Source organism: Bombina bombina, chromosome 1 (genome assembly GCF_027579735.1).
Source record: "Bombina bombina isolate aBomBom1 chromosome 1, aBomBom1.pri, whole genome shotgun sequence".
NCBI classification, from domain to species: Eukaryota; Metazoa; Chordata; class Amphibia; order Anura; family Bombinatoridae; genus Bombina; species Bombina bombina.
In genome coordinates, this window is record NC_069499.1 from 1,021,933,579 (window position 1) to 1,021,954,388 (window position 20,810).

General features: G+C 40.3%; 1 pseudogene; it reads left to right on the plus strand.

Annotated features, from left to right (window-relative positions):
• The first annotated feature begins 3,021 nt into the window (after nt 1-3,021).
• LOC128662581 (phosphatidate phosphatase LPIN3-like) overlaps nt 3,022-20,810 on the plus strand; it is a 29,749-nt pseudogene continuing 11,960 nt past the window's right edge.

Below are 20,810 nucleotides of genomic sequence, written 5' to 3' on the forward strand. Positions count from 1 at the left end.
TTATTGGAAGCATTTGCAGTAGTTTCACCACTGAAAACAAAAATCATTATTATGGGTGTCCACGCAATACATTTCTGTACAATCTGCAGCCATACGCTTTGCAGTATAGTTATCTAATTTATTGGGAGAGCAAGAAATATATTCAATAATTCTTTCTTTTCCTTTCCTTTTCCCTTATTATTACAATCTATTTAACTTCTTTACCTTCTCGCTAGAAACTCTCACATTTCTTCTTATTTACATGAATATTTCTTTATCTATTGGCAGTTTCAGAAACCGTGATCAAAGCCTCTTCTCTGACACCCGATGACATGTTGTCTCCTGACTCCCAGAAGTCTCTCTTTACTTCCCAAACATTTAGTTCTCTCATACAGCCCTGTGATCAAAAACTCGACAGCATGGAGAGAGAAAACAAAATATCTTTGGAATTGTTTAAAACCTTATTTTGTAATGTAGAGTCACATACAAATCCCTGCAGAGTGAGATAAACATATCTCAAGGTAAATTTAAAGGGGACAAGTCTACTCCAAAAATTTTTATTGTTTAAAAGAGTGATAGTCCTTTATTACCCATTCCCCAGTTTTGCATAACTAACATGGTTTTATTAATTTAATTTTTTGCCTCTGTTGATTACCTTGTATCTAAGCATCTTCTTACAGCCCCCTGATCAACATGACTTTTTATTTATTAACTATTGACTTTCATTTAATCCCATTAGTACAGTGTCTGCCACAACTCACGGGCAGTACAGTGGTATCTATATGGCTGACATGAACTAGCTCTCCCCTGTTGTGAAAAGCTACTATAAAAGCATAGTGAGAAGAGGCTGTCTTTAGTGGCTTAGGAAACAGACAGAAATTTAGAATTTTAAAGGTTATAGAAGTATATTAATATAACAATGTTGGTTGTGCAAAGCTGGGGAATTGGTAGTAAAGGCGTTATCTATTCCTTTTTAACAATAACATTCTGGTGTAAGACGGTGCCCTTTAAGTTTTCTAAAATGATTTGAGGGTCCTTGCCGTACTGGCAAGACTTCTTAGATCATTAGGGCTGAGTGAATGAGGCTTAGATCATCGGGGGCCCTTAGTGACAAATATTTTGTATTCTTGGATAAAAAAAAAAAAATGTTACTTAAACTCTTCTGCCTTACCTCTTTTACTAGTGAACCACATCCTCCTCCTCCTCCACAGCATCTGAGGAGACAACAGAGCAGATGTCTAACGAAGATGCAGGATCTTGGGATAAGATCCGTGAAGATAGACATTGCCCTTTCATTGTGTGGGGGGACTTGCAGACACCTGGACATTCCTGAGGGTGAGTGGAAGGTTGGGGAAAAGCTTTCTGAATGCTACGTAACTGGTCACTAAGGTGTTGAGTGGTGCCAGGGTATTAGATTTCTGCCTTACATTTTATTGAGGTTTCTGTACATAAAAGTGCATATAAGAATAATTTTTCAAAATTTGAAGAACGTAATCTATTGTTTTTGATATTGCAAACTGCATTTGGACTCATAATGCTTTAGTTATACCAACCAAAATAACTAGCTCATGTAATGTAGGTAACAGATGGGTGTCACTAATGGTTTAAGTAGCACAAGTTCCTAGTTAATTCTGTTTTGTTGGAGTATGACCTAAACCATAAGGGGGCTGTTTTTTAATCACTCATGATCTCCTCTGAGGGCTGTAAACTTTTTGTGTGTGTGTTGTGTGTGTGTGGGGTGGGTAGGTTAAGGCAGAGGGGGGAAAAACCAAATACATGTTATGTCTTTAACATAAATGAGTAGGGCTAATGAAGCCAAAAAGAATGGGAATTAAGTCCACTCTTGAAATTATCCCAAGGGACTTTGAGGCGACTTTTTATGGTATTAGCTTATTTCCAGTTTTAGAAACCAGTTGTGTCCAGGGACAGGAGATTCCACTTGGGACCAAGCCTTGGAAGGTGCTAGTTTAATCTCCAAGAAAAAATTGTACACAAATATGAACTATCTTATAAAGCCATTATGGAACAGATCTACTTCAGGTGTTAAGGCAAGTTGCATACCTAAAAGGGCCTTCTTCCCTGAGCTGGTTTATTATGTTAGTCCACCAAATATTTAATGTTGCCTCTTTGTCACATGCGAGCCAACATTTCTGCTTTATTTTTCTTAAAAGCACATTGAGCCTTCAACAATCACATTACATTCCTTCCCTATCTCTATTAACAGACAAATTTATGGAGCACCAGGTTCATACTCTCAATTTTGCCAAAATCCATCCCTGATAGAGGATCCTCGGCTTGTGCTACGGATACACAGCAGGTAAGATTGCTTCTCTTTACTGCTTTTAATTTCCTGTATTTGTTTTCTGTATCCAACACAGATACATCTCCTTATTTCCAACTTCTGTTTCTAGCAACCACATGACATACTTTTTTAAAAAAAAATATCTTTACATATTTTGTCCTCATTTCAATGCTCTTTTACTACAGGTTCTATAACTGGGCAACTGCTGCCCCAATAATCCTTTGCATGCAAGTTTTCAACCAAGATCTGCCTCCGGTAAGAATCACTGCTTTTTGGAAATAACCCATATCTCAGATCTTTCTTTAGGGATCTTCATTTGTATAACTTGTTTCAGGCAGTGATTGAACAGCTTAACCAGACGAAAGATCCCCCCAGGTCTCGTGGCTGGTGGTTTTCATGGCGAGGAAGGGACCATGAATTCCAGTCAGTGAGAAATCAAGCAAATGAATTCTGGGGTTACATCAAGATCAGGAAAAGAGGGTATCCGCTCTACTAATGCTTAACACATTTCTGGTGTAAACAGAGAAGCCCCCTACCAATTACTTCTAATCTGTTACTGCTCTTTTCCACATTCCATGCTTCATCCTGTAATTCCACAACATAGCACTTCCCAGAATATCTTGCTCACTTAATTCTCTTCACCCATTTACATTTTAGCAGTTCTTCCCATAGCACTAGTCCTTACCTCACACCTCCCACTCCCACTCACAGACCCCCACTCTCTCCCTCACTCCCCCCTCATGCAGCCATTGTCCAATACTCAGGAGTTTGAGGAGCAGCAGAAGAAATGTGAAATCCAGTGGTGAGTATCTATGTTTTACATTTTAGGTTTTGTTATATTTTCACTTCCCAGGTTTTCCTTAAACATGGTTCTGTTTTTCAAAGTTTCTCTGTCTATTGTTTTTTTTATTACTGGTTCCCCTCTAGTGGCTGTCTCCTTTATTAATGCCAGGTAGGTGTTGTTATAGCTACATTTTCTCCTTTTCACCCATTAAATGGGACATATTCACCTTTCGTGCTTAGGTTAGAGAAACCAACGAAAATTGAATCTGAGCCTGTCTGTGGTCCCTGCAAAGCAACAGTCGTATCAGAGGGTCCCTTGCGTCTGACTTCTGAGCAGATAGTAAGTGAGAAGGTTTAGATGAATTTTTCTTGCTGGTCTTAAACCACATCTCCACTTTTTATTTCATTAACAGCAGCTGCATTCCATCTGTGAGATTTAGAGGAAGCTTTATTAATCTCAATCCACAGCTTTTGAGGCTTTGGTGGTGAAGACTTGCAAACTGCTTCTTTAGCCGCTCTGCCACCAAAGAGGGTAGCGAGATATAAGACCCTGCAACTCACTTGTTTGGGGTAACTCACCGTGCCTCCTAACTGTGTGAGAGCTGGGGGTGGCCATTGCACTAGATTGATCTTGTACAATGTTATGTCACACAATGCTGCATCACAAATGGAAGTTGCATGCCGGCAGATTTTCTACTTGAGAACTTGTCCACCTGCAATTCTTGATACATTTCCCCCTTAAAGGGGCATTAAACCCAAAATTTTTCTTTCATGATTTAGAAAAAGCATACAATTTTAAACAACTTTTCTAATTTACTTCTATTATCTAATTTGCTTCATTCTATTGATATACTTTGCTGAAAAGCATATCTAGATATGCTCAGTAGCTGCTGATGGTTGCTGCACATAGATGCCTTGTGTGATTGGCTCACCCATGTGCATTGCTATTTCTTTAACAAAGGATATTTAAAGAATGAAGCAAATATTAGATAATAGCAAGTACATTGGAATGTTATTTAAAATGTAATTCTCTATCTGAATAATGAAATAAAGTTTTTGGGTTTAGTGTGTTCCTTTAATCTGTGAACTGATACCTAAGTACCCATTGCTTAAAGGTCCATAATAGGAAGAATACATGCCCTAATTTGTTAGAGTATGTCATTTTCCGACTATCGACCCTGCTCTACTGTGTGTTTAACCCCTGCAAAGGGATTAAACACACAGTAGATTTGCTGCTCGCAATCCACAGAGCACTGCTTGGTCCTTAGCAAAACCCACCGCTGATCCAATCAGCAGCTCTAGTTGCTAGAGAGGTGCATTCTGACGCTTCCTGAACCTACGAATGCGGAAAAAGACAGCCCTTCGTGCCGCTTGGCTATTTTCTTGCCAAATTCATTCTTGTGCAACAGCAACACGCTAAAATCTGTGCACATCCAGATTTTAGCGTGTTGCTGTTGCAGGTAAAATGACGTGCTCTAACAGACTAGACTATTTCAACTATTATTGCCCTTTAATGGTCTGATATGAACTGCTTACACAAAATGGTTTCATTATCATAGGAAATCTATTTTTTTTTATTTAGTACAATGTAACTTGAACGGCAGAACTTTTGGATTCAATGATTGTTTCATTTTGATGGGTATTTGTGAATCCTGATTTTTATTGATGTGGACATTGCTATATCTCTCTGATTTGTCCTGAAATTAGACTTCTGCTCATTGTTGTGGCTCAAACATTGAATGATTTTCTTTTCACAACAGAAGAGTCCTGATCCTGGAGGAGGAGCTAACGAGGTTGTATTTAGTGTGTGCACTAAATTTCAGGGTACAACAGCGATGTAGAGCTCACATCTTCTTGTGGGAACAGTGAAGATCGCATCATTGTGAGTGACATTGATGGCACTGGTTACCAGGTTAGGATCTTCACTACTCACACAATGACACTACATATCACTTAGCATGCACATACCCTCAGACAGAGTATATGATGAGATGGAATAGAATAACTAATACCTATGGTTCGCATCCACAATAAACAAGACAGGAGACAATTGCTGTACAGTAGCTTGCCTTGTGGGATGGTTTCCCCCCAGGGTTCAGCTTCTGTTTGACCACATGTGCCTTTTCCTGTACTAAATTAATTTATCAGATCCAAAGAGCATTCCAGACCCAAAATCCAGGCAATTCTCTGATGAAAGTTTTGTACAGGTAACCTCACACTTTTTGGCTTTAGTGGACCTAATCATTAAGGTGCAACTAATTCCCTACTAAGGAACAGTGGGAAAGGGGTAGAACACCTGGTTTCTCCCAAAACAATCAGGGATACAAAATCTTCCGCACCCTGGTGAAATTCCACTAGCAAGGTATTTCCAGTAGTTACTGACACACAACATACCTCACACTCTTTCCCAATTGCAGACTTTCGCAATAAGATTTTAAACACTCAATGCTTATTTCTTATCCTTACTAGATCAGATGCACTTGGCACATTTTGCCACATACTTGGGAAGGACTGGACTCAGCCAGGAATTGTCCAACTCTATCGTGCAATTCACATGTTTTGGTATCACCACTTGGTAAATGTGTAGTCTGTTGTGATATTTAAATTGCCCAGTCCGTATCTGTCTTTACGATGAACCACTGACGTCTCCCAATACTGAAAGAGCTTTCTCTTGTATATCTTAAAGTTACTGCTTGCTTAATTCTGTGTCTTGTGTTCCTGGTTACCTCTTTATCTGCTGCAGGGAGGTGTTTTACTTTAGTACAAGTGTCAGCAAACGTTCCTTTTAGTGATGCCCCCAGTGAGTTATTTCCTATGTCACAGTGTGCCTCTCCTGAGTTCTACTCCCCCGATGCTTGGTCCCCGCATTGTAATTTTAACTCTTATGTTTCTAGTGCTATTGCTGCTGCCATACCTGTCCAGCTATAATATTAAACCATCTTGTTTGCTTTCCCTATAAATATCTAGCATTGTACCATCCTCTGTCACTTTCAAGAGAGCACCACTTATTTTAACATAGATTTTCCCATAATTCTTTTATTATTTCTTAGATTTTTTTATTTTTCCCATCTATGATTCCATCTCTATAGCTGTACCCTGGTGACTGATGTCTCTTTATTTGCCCTTACAAATACCCTGTCAATGTTCCCCAGGAATGGCTATAGATTCATATATTGCTCTGGCACGATCAGTGGGTCTGGCGGAGCTCACAAAGGGGGTATCTACAGGGGGGGGTGCGTGCAGAAGGCTACACTCTCCCACTTGGACCGCTCCTTTTGTCCCCTAGTAGCCTCTTCACTGCCCATACACAGGGTAAGTACAAATGTGCAGCATTTCTTCTGTGACTGTAGTGCTCTATGTATACACATCTTCAGTGTTCGTGAACTGCTGCTGTACACTTTGTAAATGCATCTCTATGGTGTATATGAATACAGTGGTCTTGCATTTTATTGCTGCTTATTTATCTATCTACGGGTACTGTTTATATGCTGGCAGTCACGGCGACCTGCTTCTGTAATGTGCATGACTATTAAACTTTTATAAAGTGTGACTCCAGCTCTGTGATTGGTGCTTTCTCTGGTCATGTGACAATATTTCCTGAGCAGCTTACTGCCTTCATAGCGTGCACTGAGCTGCTTACAGCCTTCATAACGGTGCACTGCTGATCTCCCTGTTGTTTCTTACTGTATGATCGTGACATAATTGTGTTTTTTTAAAGGGGGCAGTGGTCTTTAAAGGCACATGAAGACCCAAACTTTTTCTTTCATGAATTAGGTAGACTTTCTAATTTTCATTCTATTATCAAATTGGTCTTCGTTCTCTTGGTGTCTTTTGTTGAAAAGAGCAGGGACATAAGAAGTGTGGCACATGTCGGGGAGCAATATATGGCAGCAGTTTTATAAGAAGTTTATCCAAGTGCAAGATCACTAAATGGCAGCACTATTTCTTGCCTATAGTGCTCCAGACATAGGGATCTCTTACAACAGAGAATACCACGGAACCAAGCAGAGTTTGATATAGAAGTAAAGTGGAAACTTTTTATAAATTGTATACGCAGTCTGAATCACAACAACAGATTTTCTGGGTTTCATATCCCTTTATCACTATAAAGGATTCACATTACAGTGATGGCTCTCAGATGGAACTGGTGCCCTGTGTGACTGTAGCATTCTGCATTACAGTAAGACATTTTGAAACAGTTTCAGTGAACTTTTAGTGATGATAATTTCATTGTGAGACTTTAAAACGTTCTGGCATCATTTTACCCAATTCTGTTGCAGATGTAAAAATGTTTAAGTGGTAGTAACATAACAAAATGGTGTGATTCTTTGATAGATGTTTGTTATACTGTAAGGTATTGCAATTTACAAAAGCCTTTGTTACTCTCTCCAAATGTATCTTTTTTTTCACTCCGTACGCATTAATCCTTATCTGCTCGCGCTTGCTGACCGTAACCATATTTTACAGAGAGGTTATAGAAAAAGCCCCCAGAGCGCTTCAAGATTTCCTGCCTCTCTGACATCCGGCAACTCTTTACAGACCCTCAGCCTTTTTATGCTGCCTTTGGAAATCGAAACAAATGTAAGAGAGAAGTTGTAATGATAACATTTTTTTTAATTACTTTAAGAGTATTTCTTCATGTTCAAAGTAACAGTGTATGAAGAAAGCCTTTTAAACTTGTGCTATCAATCTAGGTAGGTAAATCTTACTTAAAGGGACACTGAACCCAATTTTTTTTCTTTTTGTAATTCAGAAAGAGCATGCAAATTTTAAGCATCTTTCTAATTTGCTCCTATTATAATTTTTTTCTTCATTCTCTTGCTATCTTTATTTGAAAAAGAGAGGCATCTAAGCTTTTTTGGTTTCAGTACTCTGGACAGCACTTTTTTAATGGTGGATGAATTTATCCATCCAATCAGCAAGGACAACCCAGGTTGGTTCACCAAAGAATGGGCTGGCATCTAAACTTACATTCGTGCATTTCAAATAAAGATACCAAGAGAATGAAGAAGAATTCACGAAAGAATAACATTATGGGTACAGTGTCCCTTTAAATGCTCCTTCTCGAGCCTCCAATTCAATTTTTAACTTGCAGGAGAGTCAAAGATGCAGCAGAGAGAACCAGAGAAAATAACACAGGTAGACAAGTTTATAATTATTATTATTTTTATGTGGAAACCGCATGGTAGCTCTATTTTCCTAGCAATAGCATCTTCAGAAGGAAATACAAACTGGTAGAAAATATGTAAAGATGAATCACGTGGCTGCGTTTATTTTTTTTTTAATTATTAATTCTTTATTTTAGAAAGAGCCAACAGATTCTGCAGCACTGTCCATAAGTTACAAAGATAAAAGTACAATTGTGATACAATACAATATAAGACACTGGACAAAAGTTAACAAACATATACAAGGGCAATTGAGGACCCTATTCCCGTGGAAACTTACAAGTCTAGATGGGTAGGAGAGTGAGAAACAGGAGGTGGGACGGCAAAAGTGAGAATGATGTTAGTGCGAGTTAGATGAAGGCAGTTATTAGGCAAGTGGAATTTAATTTGGTACTGATTTGGGCTTCTCTGAACAAAAAGGTCCTTAGGGAGCGTTTAAAGTAGGACAGACTAGGGAAAGTCCTGACAGCTCGAGGAAGTGGCTTTCCAGAGGGTAGGGTGCTGCACGACCGAAGTCCTGCAGTCTAGCAGGGAGGAGGTGATGGTAGAAGATGCAAGGAGCAGGTCATTGTTGGTTCTTAGGGAGCAGGCTGGAGTATATTTGTTGATGAGTGAGGACAGGTAGGGGGGGCAGTTGTTGGTCAGGCTTTGTAGGTCATGTTGACCATTTTGAATTTAATTCTGCTGTGAATGGGGGAGCCTGTGAAGGGATTCACAGAGAGGTGCAGCAGATACAGAGCAATGGGGATAGATGGATTAGCCTAGCACAGGCATTTAGGATGGATTTAAGTGGGAGAGGCAGGAGAGAGGGAATATTGTGTTGGGATGTTGCTTCGGATGGTAAGCGTTTTTTTGAAAAAGTAGTCTACCAGGTCTAGAGCAGTAAAGGCAGATAAAAGGGGTGGTGCAGGTGGGTAGAAGAAAGAGTTAGAAAAATGAGAAGACTTGTTTAGGGTTTGAGGAGTGAGTAGATATAAGAGAAGGAGAAAGTAGGTTTGCTTGGCTAAGTGAAGGGGCAGAGGTGTAGAATAAAGAATGAACGTATAGTTGATGAAATCAGGTTCAGAGCGGATTTCCTCCAGGCACGCTCAGTAGTAGGAGCATTTTTCTCCAACATAGGTGTGTCCCGGTCCACGGCGTCATCCTTACTTGTGGGATATTCTCCTCCCTCAACAGGAAATGGCAAAGAGCCCAGCAAAGCTGGCCATATAGTCCCTCCCAGCTCCGCCTACCCCATCATCTCTTTGCCGTTGCACAGGCAACATCTCCACGGAGATGGCTAAGAGTTTTTTTTGTGTTAAAGGTAGTTTTATTCTTCAATCAAGAGTTTTGTTATTTTAAAATAGTTGCTGGTATGTACTATTTACTCTGAAACAGAAAAGAGATGAAGATTTCTGTTTGTAAGAGGAAAATTGATTTTAGCAACCGTATACTAAAATCGATGGCTGTTTCCACACAGGACTGGTTGAGATGAATTAACTTCAGTTGGGGGAAACAGTGAGCAGACTTTGCTGCTTGAGGTATGACACATTTCTAACAAGACTTGGTAATGCTGGAAGCTGGTCATTTTTCCCTATGGGAACCGGTAAGCCATTTTCTTAGTTTAGTATAAGAATAAAGGGCTTCATTAGGGCTTAAAAAACTGGTAGACATTTTTCTGGGCTAAAACGATTACTTTACTAAGCATATTTGGCAGATTATAACTATTAATAGTTATTATAATCTTGGGGATTGTTTTTAAAAAAACGGCAGGCACTGTATTGGACACCTTTTTTCACTGGGGGCCTTTTCTAGTCATAGGCAGAGCCTCATTTTCGCGCCACTAATGCGCAGTTTGTTTTTGGAAAGCAAGGCATGCAGATGCATGTGTGAGGAGCTTAGAACCACTGAAAAAAGCTTATAGAAGCATCAATTGGTATCGTATTCCCCTCTGGGCTTGGTTGGGTCTCAGCAAAGCAGATACCTGGGACTGTATAGGGGTTAAATGTAAAAACGGCTCCGGTTCCGTTATTTTAAGGGTTAAAGCTTTCAAATTTGGTGTGCAATACTTTTAAGGCTGTAAGATACTGTGGTGAAATTTTTTTGAACAATTCCTTCATACTTTTTCACATATTCAGTAATAAAGTGTGTTCAGTTTAAAATTTAAAGTGACAGTAACGGTTTTATTGTTAAAACGTTTTTTGTGCTTTGTTGACAAGTTTAAGCCTGTTTAACATGTCTGAACCATCAGATAACGATGTTCTATATGTATGAAAGCCAAGGTGTCTCCCCATTTAAATATATGTGATAATTGTGTCATAGTGTCCAAACAAAGTAGGGACAATAATGCCATAGATAATGATATTGCCCATGATGATTCCTCAGATGAGGGGAGTAAGCATGGTTCTGCATCATCCCCCTTCTGTGTCTACACCAGTTTTGCCCACACAAGATGGGGGGCCCCCCCTAGTTCATCTAGTGCGCCAATACTTATTACCATGCAACAATATACGGCTGTAATGGATAATTCATTGCAAACATTTTATCCAAAATGCCTACTTATCATAGAGAAAGCGCGATTGCTCTGTTTTTAAACACTGAAGAGCAAGGAGGACGCTGATGATAACTGTTCTGACATGCCCGTCACACCAATCTGTAGAGGGGCCAGGGAGGAGGTTTTTGTCTGGAGGGAGAAATTTCAGATTCAGGGGAAAATTTCTCAACAAGCTGAACCTGATGTTGTAACATTTAAATTTAGAATTAGAACATCTCCACCACTACTTTAAGGAGGTAATATCTACTCTGGATGATTGTGGGACAATTTGGTCATTCCCAAAGAAATTATGTAAGATGGGACAAGTTCCTAGAGGGTTCCGGGGGTCCCCTGATGCTTTTCCTATACCCATGCGGGTGGCGGACATAGTAAATAAGGATGGGAAAGGCCCGGCATACCTTTTGTTCCTCCCCCTATATTATATGAAATTATTTCCTATAGTCGACCGCCCAGAAAGGACTTATGGCAGACAGTCCCCAAGGTCGAGGGGCGGTTTCTACTCTAAACAAACGCACTACTATTCCTATAGAAGATAGTTGTTGCTTTCAAGATCCTATGGATAAAAAGGGTTAGAGGGTTTGCTTAAAAAGATGTTTGTTCAGCAAGGTTACCTTCTACAACCAATTTCATGCCTTGTTCCTGTCACTACAGCTGCGTGTTTCTGGTTCAAGAACTAAAAAAGTCGCTCAATAAAGAATCTTCGTATGAGGAGGTTATGGACAGAGTTCAAGCACTTAAATGGCTAACTCTTTTATTTAGATGCCGCTTGCAATTAGCTAGATTAGGCGCGAATAATTCTGGGGTTTGCTATCGTGGCGCGCAGCAGCGCTTTGGCTAAAGTCTTGGTCAGCGGATGTGTCCTCCAAGACCAAATTGCTTAACATCCCTTTCAAGGGTAAAACAACTGTTTGGCCCTGACTTGAATAGAGATTATTTCAGACATCACGTGGGGAAAGAGGGCCACGCCCTTCCTCAGGATAGGTCTTTTAAGGCTAAAAATAAGCCAAATTTTCGTCCCTTTCGCAGAAACGGACCAGCCCTCAAATTCAACAACCCTCTAAGTAAGAGGGTAATACTTCTCAAACCAAGCCAGCCTGGGAGACCGATGCAAAGGCTGGAACAAGGGTAAGCAGGGCCAAGAAACCTGCCACTGCTACCAAGAACAGCATGAAGTTGTTGGCCCCCGATCCGGGACCGGGGATCTGGTGGGGGGCAGACTTTCTCTCTTTGCTCAGGCTTGGGCAAGAGATATTCAGGATCCTTGGGCGCTAGAAATAGTTTCTCAAGGTTATCTCCTGGAATTCAGGGATACTACCCTCCAGAGGGGAAGTTTCACAGGTCTCAATTATCTTCGAACCAAATAAAAAGACGAGCATTCTTACATTGTGTAGGAAGACCTGTCAAGAATGGATGATTCATCTGTTCCATTAGGAGAACAAGGATGGGTTTTACTCCAACCTGTTCATAGTTTCCCAGAAAAAGAGGGAACATTCAGACCAATTTTAGATCTCAAGATTTTAAACAAGTTTCTAAGGGTTTCATCGTCAAGAATGGAAACCATGTCGAACGATCCTTCCTACCATCCAGGAAGGTCAATTCATGACCACGGTGATTTAAAGGATGCGTACCTACATATTCCTATCCACAAGGAACATCTTCGGTTCCTAAGGTTCGCCTTTCTGGACAAGCATTACCAGTTTGATGGCACTTCCATTCGATTAGCCACTGCTCCAAGGATTTTCACAAGAGGTACTAGGGTCCCTTCTAGCGTGCTAAGACCAGGGGGCATTGCAGTAGTACCTTACTTGGACGACATCCTGATTCAAGTGTCGTCTCTGTCAAAAGCAAGGGCTCATACGGACATTGTCCTAGCCTTTCTCAGATCTCACGAGGTGGAAAGTGAACATAGAAAAAAAGTTCTCTGTCCCCGTCAACAAGAGTTCCCTTCTGGGAACAATAATAGTTTCCTTAGAATGATAGGATTTTCTGACAGAGGCCCAGAAAATCAAACTTCTAAGCTCTTGTCAGTGTACTTCATTCTGTTCTTCTTCCTTCCATAGCGCAGTGCATGGAAGTAATGAGGTTTGATGGTTGCGGCAATGGACATAGGTTTCCTTTTGCACGAATTCATCTAAAGCCATGTACAACTGTGCATGCCTCTGACAGTGGAATGGGGATTATACAGACTTGTCTCCGACGATCCAAGTAGATCAAAGGACCAGAGATTCACTCCGTTGGTGGCTGACCCTGGACAACCTGTCACAGGGAATGAGCTTCCGCAGACCAGAGTGGGTCATTGTCACGACCCGACGCCAGTCTGGTGGGCTGGGCGCGGTCTGGGAACCCCTGAAAGCTCAGGTCTATGGTCTCGGAAGACTCTCTTCTCCCGATAAATATTCTGGAACTGAGAGCGATATTCAATGCTCTCAAGGCTTGGCCTCGACTAGCGAAAGGCCAAATTCATAAGGTGTCAATCAGACAACATGACGACTTGCATATAACAACCATCAGGGGGGAACAAGGAGTTCCCTGGTGATGGAGGAGCATCCGGGGAGGGGAACTCCATCCGAAATCTTTGCCCAAATAACTCAATTATGGGGCATTCAGACATGGAGTCTGATGCGTCTCGTCAGAACTTCAAGGTCCTTGTTACGGTTCAGATCCAGGGATCCCAAGGCGACTCTAGTAGATGCACTAGTAGCACCTGGACCTTCAACCTAGCTTATGTTTTCCCAACCGTTTCCTCTCATTCCCAGGCTGGTAGCCAGGATCAATCAGGAGAGGGCTTCGTGGATCTTGATAGGTTCCTGCGTGGCCACGCAGGGACTTTGGTATGGCAGACCTGGTGAATATGTCATCGGCTCCAACCATGGAAGGCTACCTTTGGGACAGGACCTTCGTTTCAGGGTCCATTCGAACATCCGAATCGTGGGTTTCCCTCCATCTGACTGCTTGAGATTGAACGCTTGATTCTATCAAAGCGTGGGGTTTTTCAGATTCGTAATAGATACTCTTTATTCAGTCTAGAAAGCCTGTAGCTAGAAAAATTTACCATAAAATATGGAAAAAATATATCTTTTGGGTGAATCTAAAGATTCCCATGAACAAGATAAAAATTCCTAAGATTCCTTTCCTTTCTACAAGGAAGGTTGGAGAAAGGATTTTTCTGCAAGTTCTCTGAAGGGACAGATCTCTGCTTTATCGGTTTTACTTCACAAAAGGGCTGGCAGCTGTGCCAGACGTTTAAGCGTTTGTTCAGGCTCTGGTTAGAATCAAGCCTGTTTACAGACCTGTTGACTCCTCCCTGGAGGTCTTAATCTAGGTCTTTCAGTTCTTCAGGGGTTCCGTTTGAACCTTACATTCCGTAGATATTAAGTTATTGATCGTGGAAAGTTTTGTTTTTTTGGGTTGCAATTTCTTCTGCTAGAAGAGTTCTGATTATCTGCTCTGCAGTGTTCTCCGCCCTAGGTCTGGTCCATGCAGATAGAGGTGGTTTTGGCGTACTGAAAAAACAAAGAAAAATGTTGCCACTGCGCTAAGGAAAAGGCAAGACCATAGAACCAAGGGAAAAAATGGAGACCCCTATCTCCACAACAAGAAACAGAAAATTTGTATTTTGAAATCGTGTCCCAGATGGAACCAGATTAGTTCAAAAGACCTTGGCGCTGCAAAAAATTGCAGCTGAAACTAGTGATTGATAAACCGTTGACAATAGTCAAAATTGTTTAAAATATGAAACCTTTGGCCTCAGTAATGAGATAACGTGGTTTAAAAGAAACAATGTAAATTTATTTATACAATATTAAACATAAACTAAAACTAAAAAAGCTGATCAGCAAAAGAGCAATAAAATAATTGTAGCAATAGATAGTAAAAATGTAACAATCAAACTAAACTTGACACAATATAGCAACACACAATATGGCACTATAGGCAGATGTCAGTGTAGCATCAAAAATAACAAAACAACCCTGGAGCTGATATGCGAAACAAATGTTGAAAGTCCAGAATAAAAGTGAGCGGTCGAGATCCACAGCTGATTCCTTGAGAAGCAGAGTGAGGCTGGAACGACAAACGGATCCAAATCATACACAAGCAGAAAACCAAACAAAAGGTGTTCACTTTTACTTACAACCGTGTCTTGGTTACTGCTGCGGCGATGGGTCCCTTTTAGCAAGCTGTAGCAGAGCCGGATAAGCCTTTGGAACAATACCGGATTTTTCAAAGATACTCCGCTGAAAGTTGCAGTTAACACAGAAGCCGGTCTGTGTAGGTAATGTTACGTCAGGTGGCGTGGAGTGGGAGGAGCAACGCGTTTCAGCCCGGTCAGGGCCTTTGTCAAGCTCCAGAAAGGTGTAATACAGGTTTAAAAAGCCCTGTATTACCTGTGCTCATTGGTTGGATATCGCAAATGGGAGGTGCCTTATGCATAAGAGACATAATGGTAACAGTTGCGCCATATACAGATTAATAATAATCACTGTGGCAATATTGATGCAATATATAATATGATGATACAAAGAATAAAAATATAGACATCTTAAACTTTATGCCATACGATAGTTAACATTTGGTTATATTAAAATTATTCTCTCTGTTACTGAGACCAAAGTGACCCATAAAGTGAAAAAAATATAGAATAAGTTTAGAATAAATTTCTTTCTTCGTGCAGGATGGTGACATACAGCACTGAACATCCAATCTGTTAGATTGATAGTTAATAGAAAAAATAATAGTAGCAATATATTAGTGTCATCAAAGAAAAATATATATTTTTTGGGGAATGGTGACATAAAAAAAATCCCTAAAAAAGTTTTTTTTAAAAATTCCATAAAAAATAGAAAATAATAAATAATAATTTTTTTCATAAAAAGTGATTTCATGAGGAATAAAAAAGGTTATAAGAACAGAAAATCTTAATCCCTAAGATAACACCCTAAGATCAGAAAATCAGATATAGGGTGTTATCTTAGGGATTAAGATTTTCTGTTCTTATAACCTTTTTTATTCCTCATGAAATCACTTTTTATGAAAAAAATTATTATTTATTATTTTCTATTTTTTTATGGAATTTTTTAAAAAAACTTTTTTAGGGATTTTTTTTATGTCACCATTCCCCAAAAAATATATATTTTCTTTGATGACACTAATATATTGCTACTATTATTTTTTCTATTAACTATCAATCTAACAGATTGGATGTTCAGTGCTGTATGTCACCATCCTGCACGAAGAAAGAAAATTTATTCTAAACTTATTCTATATTTTTTTCACTTTATGGGTCACTTGGTCTCAGTAACAGAGAGAATAATTTTAATATAACCAAATGTTAACTATCGTATGGCATAAAGTTTAAGATGTCTATATTTTTATTCTTTGTATCATCATATTATATATTGCATCAATATTGCACAGTGATTAATTATTAATCTGTATATGGCGCAACTGTTACCATTATGTCTCTTATGCATAAGGCACTCCCATTTGCGATATCCAACCAATGAGCACAGCTAATACAGGTTTAAAAAGCCCTGTATTACACCTTTCTGGAGCTTGACAAAGGCCCTGACCGGGCTGAAACGCGTTGCTCCTCCCACTCCACGCCACCTGACGTAACATTACCTACACAGACCGGCTTCTGTGTTAACTGCAACTTTCAGCGGAGTATCTTTGAAAAATCCGGTATTGTTCCAAAGGCTTATCCGGCTCTGCTACAGCTTGCTAAAAGGGACCCATCGCCGCAGCAGTAACCAAGACACGGTGTAAGTAAAAGTGAACACCTTTTGTTTGGTTTCTGCTTGTGTATGATTTGGATCCGTTTGTCGTTCCAGCCTCACTCTGCTTCTCAAGGAATCAGCTGTGGGATCTCGACCGCTCACTTTTATTCTGGACTTCAACATTTGTTTCGCATATCAGCTCCAGGGTTGTTTTTGTTATTTTTTGATGCTACACTGACATCTGCTATAGTGCCATATTGTGTGTTTGCTATATTGTGTCAAGTTAGTTTGATTGTTACATTTTTACTATCTATTGCTACAATTATTTTATTGCTCTTTTGCTGATCAGCTTTTTTAGTTTTAGTTTATGTTTAATATTGTATAAATAAATTTACATTGTTTCTTTTAAACCACGTTATCTCATTACTAAGGCCAAAGGTTTCATATTTTAAACATTTTGACTATTGTCACGGTTTATCCAATCACTAGTTTCAGCTGCAATTTTTTGCAGCGCCAAGGTCTTTTGAAATATCTGGTTCCATCTGGGACACGATTTTCAAAATACAAATTTTCGGTTTTGCGTACTGAGCCTGGTTTTCTTCCGAAGGTTGTTTCCAACAAAAATATTAACCAGGAGATAGTTGTACCTTCTTTGTGTCCGAATCCAGTTTCAGAGAAGGAACGTTTGTTACACAATTTGGACGTAGTCCGTGCTCTAAAATTCTATTTAGAGGTTACTGAAGGTTTCAGACAAACATCTTCTTCGTTTGTTGTTTATTCTGGTAAAAGGAGAGGTAAAAAAGCAACTTCTACCTCTCTTTCCTTTTGGCTTAAAAGCATTATCAGATTGGCTTTTGAGACTGCCGGACGGCAGCCTCCTGAAAGTATCACAGCTCACTCCACTGGGGCTGTGGCTTCCACATGGGCCTTCAAGAACGAAGCTCCTGTTGACCAGATATGTAAGGCAGCGACTTGGTCTTCACTGCACTCTTTTGCCAAATTTTACAAATTTTATACTTTTGCTTCTTCGGAGGCTATTTTGGGAGGAAAGGTTTTGCAAGCCGTGGTGCCTTCCATTTAGGTGACCTGATTTGCTCCCTCCCTTCATCCGTGTCCTAAAGCTTTGGTATTGGTTCCCACAAGTAAGGATGACGCCGTGGACCGGACACACCTATGTTGGAGAAAACAGAATTTATGCTTACCTGATAAATTACTTTCTCCAACGGTGTGTCCGGTCCACGGCCCGCCCTGGTTTTTTAATCAGGTCTGATGAATTATTTTCTCTAACTACAGTCACCACGTTACCATATGGTTTCTCCTATATATATTTCCTCCTGTCCGTCGTCGAATGACTGGGGTAGGCGGAGCCTGGGAGGGACTATATGGCCAGCTTTGCTGGGCTCTTTGCCATTTCCTGTTGGGGAGGAGAATATCCCACAAGTAAGGATGACGCCGTGGACCGGACACACCGTTGGAGAAAGTAATTTATCAGGTAAGCATAAATTCTGTTTTTGCTGAGAGTGCCAGGGCTGGAGCTGACAAGGTTGGTTTTTGTGTAATTAGGGAGGAGCAAGAATGTCAAGTGCAGAGGAGAGAGTATTGTTATAATGGGTTGTAGCAAGGTCAGGACAGGATATCTTGGAAGTTTGGGGGAGGAGTTTTTGAATAAGGTTGGAGAGGATCCACAGTGTGCAGATTTCTACAGGTGCGGGGGCCAGAGGGAGAAGTAGGTTTAGCCTGTATATTAAGATTATAGGTGATCAGATGGTGGTCTGAGATGGGAAATGGGCGACATGCAACATCAGAGGGAGAGCAGAGATAGGAGAATACCAGATCCATAGAGTGTCCATCTCGGTGAGTAGGAAATAGGGTGGATTGTGAGAGGCAGAAGGAGTTAGTGAGTGAAAGAAGTTTAGAGACAGCAGGGGCAGATGGGTTATTAATGGGGATGTTGAAGTCCCCCAGAATTAGAGCAGGTGTATTTGTAGAGAGAAAGTGAGGAAGCCAGGCAGCAAAGTTGTCAAGGAATTGGGAGGTTGGTCCAGGGGGGCGATAGATAACGGCCACTCTGAGAGAGAGAGAGAGAGAGAGAGAGGGGAGAACAGGCGAATGCAGTAGATTTCAAAGGAGGGAAAGGAGAGAGATGGAAACGGAGGTAGGTACTGATAGAAGCAGGAGGGGGAGAGAAAGATCCCAACACCGCCACCATGTTCCTCACCTGGCCTAGGTGTGTGGCTAAAATGGAGGCCTCCGTGAGTGAGAGCAGCAATAGAAGCAGTGTCAGAAGAAGATAGCCAGGTTTCAGTAATTGCTAAAAGATTGAAAGTGTTAGAAACAAACAGGTCATGAACAGTTGTAAGTTTGTTACAGACAGAGCGAGCATTCCAGAGTGCACAAGAAAAGAAAGGGGATAAGCGCTGTGGGTTAATGGAGAAGAGATTACTATGAGTGACCTAGAGTTTTTACTGTGGGAGACTGAGCGAGAGTGTGGAAGTGTGGTGACTGCTGCAGGGCCAGGGTTAGGAGAGACGTCACCAGCAGCAAGCAGTAGTAGGAGTGTGAGTGACAGAAGGTGACTGTGAGACTTGTAGGAGCGGGTGTGATTAGAGACAGGAGAATTAGATGGGAAAGTGTTTCTAAGGAGACAGAGTAGTTCATGAGAAGACAAAATAGTGGATGCTTAGAGAAGGGGAGGGTGAGATATGGATAGTCTGGGGGTTATTGTTATAGGGACATGCAGAGAGTTTTGCACAGGTGCTCTACTGTTTCCTTGTCTAAGAAGGAAACAACATTATAACATTAAGGGTAACTGAAGAGTTGACCCCTTTTTTGAATTAGCATTAAAGGGACAGTGTACACCAATTTAACTCCATGTAACAAACACTACTATAAAGAAGAATATGCACTGATACTGATCTAAAAATCCAGTATAAAACCTTTTAAAAACTTGCTTAGTAGCTCCCAGTTTAGTACTATTGATGAGGTTAGGCCGGGACACCCAGTGAAAGGGGATGGGAAAGCAGAAAGAGCAGACACCTCCCCCTGCATATGAAAATACATTACACAAACAATAACAGCAATAATCTGTAGACCTGGGTCTACATCTGATACTTTGGGGTTTGGTTAGGAGTCTGAGAATCAGCATAATGTTATTAAAATACAAGCAAAACAATACATTGTTACAAAAAAACTCCCAGGTGGGCTATATAAGTGGATCATCTACAAAACATCTATGCAAAGAAAAATGTAATGTACAATGTCCCTATAAAAAGGTTGTATTATCACGGTCTAACCTAAAAATGATGCAAGCGATCAATTTAGAAATGTTCATCACCCGTACTTAAACTTTAGACACCAACAAAATATGTTATGGCAGAGGGGTTGGAGGGACATTTGCAGAGTTGAGAAGAGCTTGGAAACCCTAATTTAAAGTAGGAGAATTTGTTATACAGACAGTGAACTTGTGAACAGTAACAATTGTTTCCTTTTAAAGAGACTTAAACCCCCAAATCTTTATCTCATGATTCAGATGGAGCATTCAATGTTAAACAAATGTTTAATTTACGTCTATTATCAGATTTGCTTCATTCTCTAGGTATCCCTTGTTGAAGCAGCTGCAATGCACTACTGGGAGCTAGCTGACCACATCAGATGAGCAAATGACAAAGGCAAATAAGTGCAGCCAGCAACAACCAACTAGCTCCCAGTAGCACATTGCTGCTCCTGAGCCTGCCTAGGTATGCTTTTTTTAGCAAAGGATGCTAAGACAACAAAGAAAATCAGATAATATAACTAAATTGGAAAGTTGTTTAAAATTGCATGCTCTAGCTCAGTGTTTCCTAAACCCAGTCCTCAGGACCATTAAAGGCCAGATATTCATTATATCTTAACTAGCACAGGTGAAATAATCAACTCACCCATCAGCTGATTATTTCTCCTGTGCTCTAATTAAGATACAATAAATATCTGGCTTGTTAAAGGGACAGTCTAATCCAAAACAAACTTACATTATTCAGATAGGGCATGTAATTTTAAACAATTTTCCAATGTACTTCTATCATCAATTTTGCTTTGTTCTCTTGGTATTCTTAGTTGAAAGCTAAATCTAGGAGGTTCATATGCTAATTTCTAAGCCCTTGAAGGCCGCCTCTTAGCTCAGGGCATTTTGACAGATTTTTTAACCACTAGAGGGTGTTAGTTCATGTGTTTCATATAGATAACACTGTGCTCACGCATGTGGAGTTACTAGGAGCCCGCACTGATTGGCTAAAATGCAAGTCTGTCAAAAGAACTGAAATAAGGGGCAGTTTGCAGAGGCTTAGATACAA